The following is an 11,908-nucleotide window of genomic DNA, read 5'->3' on the forward strand; positions in this document are numbered from 1 at the left end:
TAATGTTCATAAACGAGGGTCAATTCCACGTCGGTCCGATTGTAAATATTTTCCGGGCCTGTTTTATTTTTCCCACCCGGTAGAACGCCACTGTCTTCTACACCAAGCATTGGAGTCATGGGCATTGTAAATTCATGGTGTATTTATTTTCAAAATCTGACAAGTAGTTCTCGAGGAAATGAAATGCCTTTAAGCATGCTTCGTTCACCAGCCGTAGTATTCTAGAGAGTCATTATCCGGGCTCTCAAGGAACACACTATCTGAGCTTGTTGACGAACAGACTTCCTTCACTCTTTTCTGACAGTAAAATATTCCCTCTAATGTGAACGTTACTACACTGTATTATTTAAAACGTAATGTTTAACCAATGTCAGTGAATTTTTGAAATTAAATCGCGGTATATTTATTCTGCAATAACATAACATCTTCTTCTTAATCTGTTTACCCTCCAGGGTCGGTTTTCCCCTCGGACTTAGCGAGGGATCCCACCTCTACCGCCTCAAGGGAGTGTCCTGGAGCTTCAGAATTTGGGTCGGGGTATACAACTGGGGAGAATGACCAGTACCTCGCCCAGGCGGCCTCACCTGCTCACCTGCTATGCTGAACAGCGGCCTTATGGAGGAATGGGGAGATTGGATGGGAAAGGCAAGGAAGTGGGAAGGAAGCGGCCGTGGCCTTAAGTTAGGTACCATCCCGGCATCTGCCTGGAGGAGAAGTGGGAAACCACGGAAAACCACTTCTAGGATGGCTGAGGTGGGAATCGAACCCACCTCTACTCAGTTGAGCTCCCGAGGCTGAGTGGACCCCGTTCCAGTCCTCGTACCACTTTTCAAATTTCGTGGCAGAGCCGGGAATCGAACCCGGACCTCCGGGGGTGGCAGCTAATCACGCTAACCACTACACCGCAGAGGCGGACAATAACATAACATAAAAAATAAATTTAAATCTTTTTGCTAGTAGTTCAACGTCACACTAACACATCGAAGGCTTCCGGCAACGCAATGATGGAAAAGGGCTAGGATTGGAAAGGTTGACTTAATGAAGGTACAGCGCCAGCATTTGCCTGGTGTGAAAATGAGATACCAGTGTCAGGACTGCAAATGGTGGGAATGCAAGCTCACAGCTACGACACTAACTGCACTACCAATATGGTTGGTTGAGTAAAAAACACCCTAAAGGTACATATTAAGGGAGACAATGGTTGTCCCTTAGAGCCGGTATTATAATGAGGGTTTAAACTGAATATTGAGTTAAACTGTAACTTGAGTTTAAACCGCTGTTGAGTCTTATGATGACCCTGCTAAGTTAAACTGAAGTGAAGAAGGAAATATACGATCTTGGTAGCAGTGACTTGCGAGAAAAGATGACTATCGATAATGTTTTGTTTACTTCTTGTAGGTAAAATGGCGGATAAAAGCAATAAACGTTGTGCGAATTTTACTTGCAAGGAAATAGAATTGCTTGTGCAATTAGTACAGAAATATTTATATAGTCCGTGAAACAGTGGCCTTATGAATTCCTCCGAAATCTCCCATTTTAATAAACATACTACGGGAATCATAAACCCACAACGCTATTAGTAGCTGGCTGACGGGTTCTACAGCATGATTTCTGAAATAGAAGGAAGTTACTTTATTTTCTAAAATTTACACTTTTGACATTCAAACAGTTCAAAACATTTTTACATTCTTACCTTTTTGTTGCATGTTTTATTCTAGCACCAATTTGCTGAAATAGGGTTATGACAGTCTGTTTTGTAAGCCTAAATCTATTTAAAAATTATTTTTCATTCCTTATATGAAAGTGACGACCCCTTGCTCAGAAAACTCGTAGTGCCCGTGGTCATTCAATAATTTGAACCACTTCTTCGTCATCGCTTAGTATTTCTTCAAACACCTCAAAAGTATCTTCGTTCTGCCATGTTGTAAGGTTATGTATTCTAAACTTCAGTTTAAACGGTGGATGAGTGGCAGTAAAATTAATCTCTAGTTAAACTTAAGATTAAGTTTTATAATACGCAACTAACAGATAAGCCGAAGTTTAAACTGAACCAACAGTTTAAACCTCTATTATAATACTGGCCCTTAGTCGCACAGCAGTGTGTCATTTTCCTTTACCTGTTACCTACGGCAAAAAGCTATGCATTGTTCATCTGATTTACCCCATGCACTACCGAGCAGGTTAGCTCAATGCGTTACCACACGGCCAGTTATGGCTGCTAGCTCTGTACATAGGAGATAGGTGGGTTCGAACACCCCCGTTGGCCATACTCGAAATGTTTTTTCGTGGTTCCCCATTCCCCATGCCGGTATGGAACCTTTCTCAAGGTTACGGCCGACTCCTTTCCATTCCCAGCCCGTGAAATTATAACTATATCCATAAACAATACTCTCACACAATGGTATTTGTAAATCAACTCCATCTCCTCACCTCTCCAACCAAAGGGATGTACGGGGTAAAGTATCTAGAGAATTAGCGAACCCAGAATGTCCTCGGACACTCCGTGGACTAAAAGATGTAGCCTACGCTGAAAACACTATTCACTTCCGTTTTCCTTTCCTTTCTAAAATTCTTCATTACAATCCAGAGAGGTTTCCCCGCCTCTTGACTAAGCCTTTCCAGTTTATTCCAGCTTATTACCGAAATCTTCCCAACCACGGAAACCGTACGGCCAACTCGTCCAGTGTGTTCGCTCTATTTAGTTCATCTACGTACATAATTTCTTGTTTGGAGCCATTTTATGTGCCTACCTTTCACAATAGTGCAGGTCTATATGCCTACTAGTTCAGCGGATAACGAGGAAATCGAAAGAATATATGAAGAGATAGAAGATTTAATACAACATGTAAAAGGTGACGAGAATCTAATTGTGATGGGAGACTGGAATGCAGTGGTAGGTCAAGGAGGAGAAGGCAATACAGTAGGAGAATTCGGACTGGGACAAAGGAACAAAAGAGGAACTTGGCTGGTTGAATTCTGCACTGATCATAATTTAGTCCTTGCCAATACTTGGTTCAAACACCACAAACGACGGCTGTATACGTGGACGAGACCTGTAAACACTGGAATATATCAAATAGACTTCATTGTGATTAGGCAGAGATTCAGAAACCAGGTGTTGGATTGCAAAACTTTCCCAGGAGCTGACATGGACTTTGACCACAACTTGTTGGTCATGAAATGCCATCTGAAGTTGAAGAAATTGAAGAAAGGAAAGAATGCAAAAAGATGGGATCTAGACAAGTTGAAAGAAAAGAGTGTGAGGGATTGTTTCAAGGAACATGTGGCACAAGGGCTAAATGAAAAGGCTGAAGGAAACACAATAGAGGAAGAGTGGGTAGTTATGAAAAATGAAGTCAGTAGGGTTGCTGAAGAGACGTTAGGAAGGAAGAAAAGATCAACTAAGAATCAGTGGATAACTCAGGAGATAATAGACCTGATTGATGAACGACGAAAATACAAGAATGCTAGAAATGAAGAGGGCAGAAAAGAATACAGGCGATTAAAGAATCAAGTGGATAGAAAGTGCAAGGTAGCTAAGGAAGAATGGCTGAAGGAGAAGTGCAAGGATCTCGAAGGTTGTATGGTCCTGGGAAAGGTAGATGCTGCATACAGGAAAATCAAGGAAACCTTTGGAGAAAGGAAATCTAGGTGTATGAATATTAAGAGCTCAGATGGAAAGCCACTTCTAGGGAAAGAAGACAAAGCAGAAAGATGGTAGGAGCATATCCAACAGTTGTATCAAGGTAAAGATGTAGATAATTTGGTTCTGGAACATTAAGAGGCTGTTGATGCTGATGAAAAGGGAGACCCAATTTTGAGGTCAGAGTTTGACAGAGCTGTGAGTGACCTCAATAGGAACAAGGCACATGGAATTGATGACATTCCTTCTGAATTACTGACTGCCTTAGGAGAAAGCAGCATGGCAAGGTTATTCCATTTAGTGTGTAAGATGTATGAGACAGGAGAAGTCCCATGCGATTTTCAGCAGAATGTTGGTATACCTATTGCCAAGAAAGCCGGTGCTGACTGGTGAAAACTACCGCACCATTTGTTTATTATCTCATGCTTGCAAAATTTTAACATGTATTATTTACAGAAGAATGGGTTGGGAGAAGATCAATTTGGCCTCAGAAGAAATGTAGAAACACGTGAAGCAATCCTGACTTTACGTCTGATCTTAGAGGATCGAATCAAGAAGGACAAGCCCACGTACATGGCATTCGTAGATCTAGAAAGGCATTTGATAATGTTGATTGGACCAAGCTATTTACGATTCTGAAGGTGATTGGGATCAGATACCGAGAACGAAGAATTGTCTACAATCTGTATAAAAATCAGTCTGCAGTGATAAGAATCGAGGGCTTTGAAAAAGAAGCAGCAATCCAGAAAGGAGTGAGGCAAGGCTGCAGTTTGTCCCCCCTTCTCTTCAATGTTTACATAGAACAGACAGTAAAGGAAATCAAAGAGGAATTTGGAAAGGGAATCACAATCCAAGGAGAGGAAATCAAAACCTTGAGATTTGCCGATGATATTGTTATTTTATCTGAGACTGCAGAGGACCTCGAGAAGCTGCTGAATGGTATGGACGAAGTCTTGGGTAAGGAGTACAAGATAAATAAGTCCAAAACAAAAGTAATGGAGTGCAGTCGAACGAAGGCAGGTGATGCAGGAAATATTAGATTAGGAAATGAAGTCTTAAAGGAAGTAGATGAATATTGTTACTTGGGTAGTAAAATAACTAACGATGGCAGAAGTAAGGAGGACATAGATGCGGACTAGCAAAAGCAAGGAAGAGCTTTCTTAAGAAAAGAAATTTGCTCACTTCAAACATTGATATAGGAATTAGAAAGGTGTTTTTGAAGACTTTCGTGTGGAGCGTAGCATTGTATGGAAGTGAAACATGGACGATAACTAGCTCAGAAAGAAAGAGAATAGAAGCTTTTGAAATGTGTTGTTAGAGAAGAATGCTGAAGGTGCGATGGATAGATCGAATCACGAATGATGAGATACCAAACCAAACCAAACGAAACCCCATGGCACGACAGCCCTTGAAGGGCGTTGGCCTACCGAGCGATCGCTGCTCAGCCAAAAGGCCTGCGGATTACGAGGGGTCGTGTGGTCAAAACGACGAATCCTCTCGGCCGTTATTCCTGGCTTTCTAGACCGGGGCCGCCATCTCACCGTCAGATAGCTCCTCAATTCTAATCACGTAGGCCGAGTGGACCTCGAACCAGTCCTCAGGTCCAGGTAAAGATCCCTGACCTGGCCGGGAATCGAACTCGGGGCCTCCGGTTAAGAGGCAGGCACGCTACCCCTACACCATGGGGCCGGCGAATGAAGAGATACTGAATCGAATTGGTGAGAGGAGATCGATTTCGCTAAATTTGACAAGAAGAAGTGATAGAATGATCGGACATATCTTCAGACACCCAGGACTTTTCAGTTGGTTTTTGAAGGAAGTGTAGGTAGTAAGAACAGTAGTGGTAGACCAAGGTTTGAATATGACAAGCAGATTAGAACAGATGTAGGATGCAGTAGTTACGTAGAAATGAAAAGGTTAGCACAGGATAGGGTGGCATGGAGGGCTGCATCAAACCAGTCTATGGACTGATTACTGAAACAACAACAACAACCTTTCACTTTCCCTAGCTGCCCTGACTTCATCGTTCCACCAACATGTTCGGTTTTCTCATCTTTACACACAACTATAAGTTATCTTGGGATTCCTTTGCCGGGTTTACTACAGCATCCCTGTATGCTACCCATCCTCTTTCTGTATCCGGATCGACCGAGGTGGCCCTGTGGTTAGGGTCACGAAACTGTGAGCTTGCATTCGGGAAATTGTTTGTTTGAATCCCACCGTCGGCAGCCCTGAAGATGATTTTCCGTGGTCTTCCATTTCCCCATTTTCACACCTGGCTCTACTTTAATTAAGGTGCCGGGATGAGTGGCTCAGACAGTAGAGCACTGGCCTTTTAAGCCCAACTTGGCAGGTTCGATCGTGGCTCAGTTCGGTGGTATTTGAAAGTACTCAAATATATCAGTCTCGTATCGGTAGAATTACTGGGACGTAAAAGAACTCCTGCGGGAAATTTTCCGGCACTTCGTCGTCTCCGAAAATCGTAAAAATAGTTAGTGGGACGTAAAATAAATAACATTATTTGCTATTATTCTTAAGGCCAAGGCCGCTTGCATCCCAATCCTTAACCCTTTCCCATCCTCGCGTCGCCAAAAACCTTCGATGTGTTTGTGCGACATTAAACCAGCAGCTCTGTTTCCTGAACCTGCTGACAGGCTATATTTTGAAACTTTTCATATCCATGTACTTCTGTCTAATTTGCTAGTCCTAGGAATTATCTACCTTTATCCGTCTGCGTATACACTTCACTTTCTCTATTGTAGGCCTAGCAATACTTAGATGCATGCAGGTCAGATTGAGTTCTGTTGTATATCATCGAAAAAATCTCCGGAATACCCGTGAATTCCTAATATATTTCCAGAACTCAACGATATTTCTGATATGGTCTCTTACGTATCTGGTGCTTCCACTCTGCCATGCGTCGTAGTGAATAGCCGTGTGCTTGAAGAATGAATTGGCAACTGCTAATCCCATACTACTGTAGCACAGAAATCTAGTAAACACTTTCCATTCCTATTAGTTTTCGCATCTTGCCTGCATATACCGATTAGTTTCCCACATCCAGCAGTTCTGTTTTGAATTCTTCCATTACAACCGCCTATGAGTACTTCCTGATGGTTCTGACTACATCACTCTGTGCTTCGTATAACATACCTAGCTCATCCTCATCTGCTCCCTCATTTGGTGAATACACTCAGGCGATTCTTGTCCTAATTCCTACGCCGCCAATTCTATCACATCATTGGTTTATTTACATACCCAAAGGAAACTATGGAAATTCTAAGTTCCCAAGGAGGGAATTAGATATTTTTCCACCAATAGAGCATGTAAAAAAAAAAAAATAATAATAATAATAATAAACTCAGTCAGATGTAAGGCTTTTCAGGCGTTTGCTCTATTAACCAGCGTTTCGTCTTAGGTCTGACACTAGACTCGTCAGAGTGGGATGTGTCAGAGCCTACCCACTGACGCTGGGTGTATGCAGGTGAACTTATCAGAAGCCTATATAAGAGGCACAGTCTGATTACTGCATACGGGAGATAAAACTCCACAATGGAATTATTGCCCGCCTAACAATTCCGAATGGGCAGGGTAGGGTCTGACACATCCCACTCTGACGAGTCTAGTGTCAGACCTAAGACGAAACGCTGGTTAATAGAGCAAACGCCTGAAAAGCCTTTCATCTGACTGTTTTTTAAAGGAAACTATGTAATGTGCTGTCGTTTCCGAAATGAAAAACACTTGAGTAAGATAAATAAATTGCATTACTTCCATTACTGGTGTTGTATCCTTAGTTTTATATTATGTATGTTGCCGCAATATTCTCTGTTAAATATTTTTCCTTTGTTGGATTTCAGATGTGGGTGCTCCATGTATGCCCTTCGTTCCAACAAATGGTGTCTGTCGACCAGGAACTCATTGCCGTGGTGGAGTTTGCGAAATAATTCGATGCTGAAGAGGACGTATTTTTGTTGTCAGTCACACCTCTGATAGTGTACATGCTAAATCAACAGCACAAATATATTGGCATGAGACATTTGAAGTTCCAAGAAGTGAATTGTAATACACAGAGAAATAGAATTAGAATTAGAAATACTTGCAGTTTCCCGCTGGCTCCGCCCGCAATGTACAAAGTATGGTGTTGTTCGTTACTATCCTCACGGATGTATTTGCAAAGTTTCGAGTTAATGAAATAAAGCACATGATCTGCTGTGCTAATAGAATGTAATATTATGTCAACAAAACACTTGAAAATAAATCACACAAAAAATTGAATTAAACGTTCCTTGGACGAACACTACGCGCCAAACTGTTAAAAAGTCCTTCAAAGATCTTCGTCATAGAGACAAATGTACTCATAACGTTCCTCATAATCTACCAATTGAAATAGTTGTTACCTCACAAGAAAGCGCTTGATCTACTGAGTGTTTTAGACCAAAAATGAACTCCTTACTCCAATTAGAACCAAAGATATGATTGCTTCAAAGAGACCAAAAACGGGAAAAATCAAATAATTTGAGGAAGGCAGAAGTTAAGTGATTTATAGTACCTGATGACAAATCTGTGCATGAATATCTTTCAATTAAAAAAATAATGAAGGAAATAGACCGGATAGAATGGCCGGACTGACTGACTTTAGTTTTCATTAAAAAATTAATATATATTAGAAATATAGTTACAATGAGGAACTTTAAAATTTGTACACACTAATACCTTTTTCCACTATTTACAAATTTCTTAAAAACCTATTTTATTTTTTATTCATTACAAGCAAATAGTATTGTCAATTAAACATTTTTACAATATCTAAACTTTACTCAGTTCATTTTTATACCTACCTTTTCCCTTGATACGTCTCAAATGAGCTGAAACATGCTTTTTATTCCCTGAAGAGAAATAATTCCTCGCTTTTAACATATATTTGGTGGTGTAATTCGCTTCACTAGTTCATTCTTCCAATGGCATTTAATTATCCTCAAAAGCGTTATGATTTGGGCTGTTCGCGGTCGAGTTATTCTCTTCCAGTTTGTTGAAGATGGCTCAGTACAATTTTTGATATTTGTCTTTAGTGGAGAATTATCTCGTACTTTGAGATAGCCTACTGATCTTCCCTCACTGTATCTTGAATATGAAGTCGGCCCATTCTTCTTCGTGAAATTACATTCAAGACTAGCGTTTTCGTAAGATATTTTCAGTTTCATTAAATATTATTGCAGCATCTGCACCCCAGAACAATCCTGAATAATGCAAGTTGTACGTTCTGGTTCAGCTTCTTTTTTTCCTTTTTTACTATTTACTTTACGTCGCACTGACACAGACAGGTCTTATGGCGACGATGGAGGTAGGAAATGGCTAGGAATACGAAGGAAATCTCCCGAACGCAAGCTGTTAGTTGTGTGATTCAAACCCTGTAGCCACTTGCTCGGTTTCAAACAATTTCATTTTATTTTAAATTCTTCTCACGCCGAGAGTGTTATCTCGCATGTTCTGGCGATTAAACAATATCTTATGATGGTGTTTTAAAACATAATCTAAATCTACATCTTTCTTTGGCACGGCTAGATAAGACTGAATGTTGATAATACAGCACCAACTGTTCTTTTACTATGAAAAGCGAGATTTCATTAAAATAGCCATCATCGTATTCTTGTGTTTGCATGTACTCTATGATGTAGCGAAGGAGAAACTGAACGGGTATTCGAGAGAACCAAAAACTATGGCGAAGAATGAATTGGAAATTTTGAGTAAGAAGTCTATTGCTGTTTCAACCAAATTCTGATACTGTTCGTTAAAGAATGGCTATAATAACCTGTTCAAAGGATCCTTCTCTACTAATATCTCAATTCTCCAATAATAACCTGTGGAACTGATATCACTTAACACAACCTTTACTGAAGTCACTAGAACTCTTCCATACGAACTTTTGTATCATCATGCAATTTATAAGCAATCTTGGATAAAGCACACTTATCTCATGGTTCAAGTCAAATGAATTTTCCATTGGGTACTATCTCGTATGGTCTATTATTTTGAGGATCATCTCCAACTGCAACCTGTTTTTATCACTTCATTAAGGGAGACGTAGGCAGATTTACAGTCACACGTTTATTACACATATCTCCCACAATTTTCATCAAATGTAAATGAAAGTCGGTACACTCATTTAAAATGACCTAGTGATTTTCTGTGTATGTTTAAGGAACACTGTGGATATTTTATCCTAAGTTATTGAAATATAAATTTTTCATACGCCACTGTCTTTCGGTACACATTTTGAGTAAGTTATGACATCAAATTTCAAATTTCAAATATCTTAATAATCTACACAGGCATAGAGACCTCAAAGTGCAGTAACTCTTTCCTAAATATTTTTGTTGATTTTCTGTAATTATTTAGCACTTGATGGTAATTTTTCCTTATTTAAAAATATTTTAATGTATAATTTTTTCTTGTTCAACATATTAAAACTCTATTCCACTTCAAAGCTTTGCATATACTTGAGTGAATTGTGTTCAAAATGTTATGAAATTACATCGAGTAGTTTGTGATGTCCGCCTCTGTGGTGTAGTGGTTAGCGTGATTAGCTGCCACCCCCGGAGGTCCGCATTCGATTCCCGGCTCTGCCACGAAATTTGGAAAGTGGCACGAGGGCTGGAACGGGGTCCACTCAGCATCGGGAGGTCAACTGAGTAGAGGTGGGTTCGATTCCCACCTCAGCCATCTTGGAAGAGGTTTTCCGTGGTTTCCCCACTTTTCCTCCAGGCAAATGCCGGGATGGTACCTAACTTAAGACCACGGCCGCTTCCTTCTCCCTTCCTTGCCTGTCCCATTCAATCTTCCCATCCCTCCACAAGGTCCCTGTTCAGATCGCAGGTGAGGCCGCCTGAGCGAGGTACTGGTCATTCTCCCCGGTTGTATCCCCCGACCCAAGGTCTGAAGCTCTAGGACACTGCCCTTGAGGCGGCAGAGGTGGGATCCCTCGCTGAGTCCGAGGGAAAAACCGAACCTGGAGGGTAAACAGATTAAGAAGAAGAAGAAGAAGGAGTTCTTGTGATAATTGTACCTAAAGTATAAAAATGTGAAATTCAGAAAATAAAAGAAAACTTTTCATAATCAAGTTTCAAGACTACACCTCTCCTAAAACTGCCCATAACCATACTCCTCTTCTCTATTAGCATCCTCTGTTGCTCTCTTGTCTGCTCTGGTTCTCTGCCTAGCTGCCTGTTGAATGGTCTGCATTAATGTCTGTGGCTTTGCAACTCGTTGTTCATCAATGGACCTCCGTATCTGTTCTGTGAAGACTCCAGCTGTAAGTCCCAGCCTCTTAAGAATGTGACGTCTTTACCAGGTGGTAATAATGATAATGCATGTGGCCTTCGGAGAGGCCTGGTGCAGGTCCAAAGGCCCTGACTCCAATTAATTCACAAACCACCAGCAGAGCTCAACACGCGACGGTACATGCACCCTGAGAGACCTGCTTTATCGCATGCACAACAGTCAATTTGTGAGGATACCGATGCCAGTTTTTTTTTTTTTTTTTTTTTTTTTTTTTTTTTAAACAACGTTCCGCCACAACGATCTCTTAATTTACACTTGCGCAGATAAACTGCATTGAGATATCTTCGGACTTCGTTCCAGGTTTTTCTTCACTCGAGCAATGCTTTCTGGTGTTCGAACTCTTTTCGGATAGCTACTGTTTTCATTCTCTACAGAGCCCGTTTCACACCATTTTACCACTGAAATGGCGTATGGCCTTTAGTGCCGGGAGTGTCCCAGGACAAGTTTGGCTCGCCAGATGCAGATGTTTTGATTTGACTCCCGTAGGCGACCTGTGCGTCGTGATGAGGATGTAATGATGATGAAAACGACACATACACCCAGCCCCTGTGCCAGCGAAATTACCCAATTATGGTTAAAATTCCCGACCCTACCGGGAATCGAACCCTGGACCCCTGTCACCAAAGGCCAACACGCTAACCATTTAGCCGTGGAGCCGGACATTTTACCACTAAGTTTTCCCAAGACACTTCTAGTCTTGAACTCTTGCGCACCGAGCTCGATAGCTGCAGTCACTTAAGTGCGGTCAGTATCCAGTATTCGGGAGATAGTAGGTTCGAACCCCACTGTCGGCAGCCCTGGTTTTCCGTGGTTTCCCATTTTCACACCAGGCAAATGCTGGGGCTGTACCTTAATTAAGGCCACGGCCGCTTCCTTCCCCCTCCTAGCCCTTCCCTGTCCCATCGTCGCCATAAGACCTATCTGTGT

The 11,908-nt window shown here is 41.4% G+C and overlaps 1 long non-coding RNA gene across 1 annotated transcript in view; it reads left to right on the plus strand.

Annotated features, from left to right (window-relative positions):
• The window catches only part of LOC136874106 (uncharacterized), a 28,299-nt gene extending 19,845 nt beyond the window's left edge, over positions 1-8,454 (plus strand). Inside the window, exon 3 of the long non-coding RNA XR_010860236.2 lies at positions 7,501-8,454. This is a non-coding gene — a long non-coding RNA (uncharacterized lncRNA). The remainder of the gene's footprint in view (positions 1-7,500) is intronic.
• The last annotated feature ends 3,454 nt before the right edge of the window (positions 8,455-11,908 follow it).

This window comes from Anabrus simplex, chromosome 5 (genome assembly GCF_040414725.1).
Source record: "Anabrus simplex isolate iqAnaSimp1 chromosome 5, ASM4041472v1, whole genome shotgun sequence".
NCBI lineage: Eukaryota > Metazoa > Arthropoda > Insecta > Orthoptera > Tettigoniidae > Anabrus > Anabrus simplex.